Here is a 1,759-nt window from a genome sequence, read left to right as displayed (position 1 = left end):
AATGTACTTAATTTTTACAGTTACATACACTATTCACTCACTTTCTATCGCGCTTAGACTTAATAGTCCGTCCCGCCAACTATAGTTCCGATCTCTGTGTCTGCTATCCTCAGTTCCCGCCGACCGTAATCGCTGTCTTTCTTTCTCTCTGCCTACTTCGTCTCCGCTACTGCTTCGACTCCGTCTGTCTCTCTCACTGTCTAGCGCACTTATATACGATAATACTGCCTGTTCTAGAAACTTCTAAGACTCTCAACACGTGCTACCAGCGTCAGTTGACGCAACGCTGTCGTAACACACTAGCGAATCTTCTAGAATACTTGTCACGTGACCCCCACTGTCGTAACAATATCAAGGGAGTTCCAAACTAGAAAGAAGGTTTTATATTGTTTGTAAGTTTGTGAAACTTTTGTTTATAAATTTTGTTTGTAATAATTATTACTGTAAATTGTATTGTTGTGTGTATATTAAAACGTATTTGTGTTAAAAACGAAAACGGTGTGTATCAATCTTGTTGGCAAACATCGTAAATTCACTAATATATCGGCATATATTTAACTTCTAAATCTAATGTATAATTTAACTACTAAACTTAAATTTATCAGTTAACTCAATTTCCGACCATTTAAAATCTAATACGTAACAATGTTATTTGTATTCTTTTCTTTTTTTAGCTTGTTTATTTTCTCTTTTTTTTTTCCTTTGGTACAGTGTATATGGTATGTTAGTGTCAGTCAATGCCTCTTTTACCTGTTTGGTGTCTACTGTGTAGTGAATCCTTCTGGGACAGGAATTGGCAAAGTTTTGTAATAGCCGCCAAGATGACTGGGATGTCTTACTCCCTCCACTATTGATGACCTATAGAACAGCAGAGTATGAAACCACTGGATACACTCCAGCAAAGTTGATGTTTGGTCGGGAACTTCGGTTGCCAGTGGATCTATTAACAGGACACTCACCTTACAAAGAGTTGCCTGAAAATGTGTCAGAGTTCGTGAAAGTTTTATCGGAAAGGATGGATGATATTCATCATCAAATGTGCTCAAACTTGCAAACGTCTGCTGATTCGATGAAGTTATCTTATGATAAGAGATCTACTGTAGTTAGCTTTGTACCAGTAGAGAAGGTGTGGTTGTATAATCCCAGGAAGACCAAAGGAAAGTCTCCTAAGATGTCTTCTCCATGGGAAGGCCCATATAACATAGTGGATCATCTCTCAGACGTGACTTTCTGGATAAAATGTGGTCGGTGAGGTAAGCCAAAGGTGGTGCATGCCAACAGGCTTTGGCGTTATCACGGTCCAGGACATTTAAGTTGGGATGAAGTGAACAATGGAACAAATGACGCTGCTGAAGACGTGTCACCTGAAAAAGCCACTCTATTCGGTTTTGAGAAGGGAAACAGTGAAGGCCTTGATGAAGTTACTATTACTGATGTGACTGTAACCAATGATAGGACGTTTCCTGATGAAGCAGATGAACCCCACATGACGAAGAAGCCAACGAGACAGAGACCAGTGCGGAAGATACGTCCCGAAAAATTAAAAGACTTTGTTGAATTTTAATTTTGTGATTGTAAATTCTGTACATTTAATTAAGATATTGTTAATTGTTTATTAGTTTAATGTAAGTGGCTATTGTTCGGGACGAACAATACTAAGGGTGGCCCGGCATGGCCAGGTGGTTACGGCACTCGACTCGCAATCTGAGGGTCACGGGTTCGAATCCCCGTCACAACAAACATGCTCGCCTTTTCAGCC

The sequence above is a fragment of the Limulus polyphemus genome, unplaced genomic scaffold (assembly GCF_000517525.1).
Source record: "Limulus polyphemus unplaced genomic scaffold, Limulus_polyphemus-2.1.2 Scaffold1058, whole genome shotgun sequence".
In the NCBI taxonomy this organism is placed as follows: domain Eukaryota; kingdom Metazoa; phylum Arthropoda; class Merostomata; order Xiphosura; family Limulidae; genus Limulus; species Limulus polyphemus.
The sequence above is the reverse complement of the archived record's forward strand: the minus strand, read 5'-3'. Positions refer to the sequence as shown.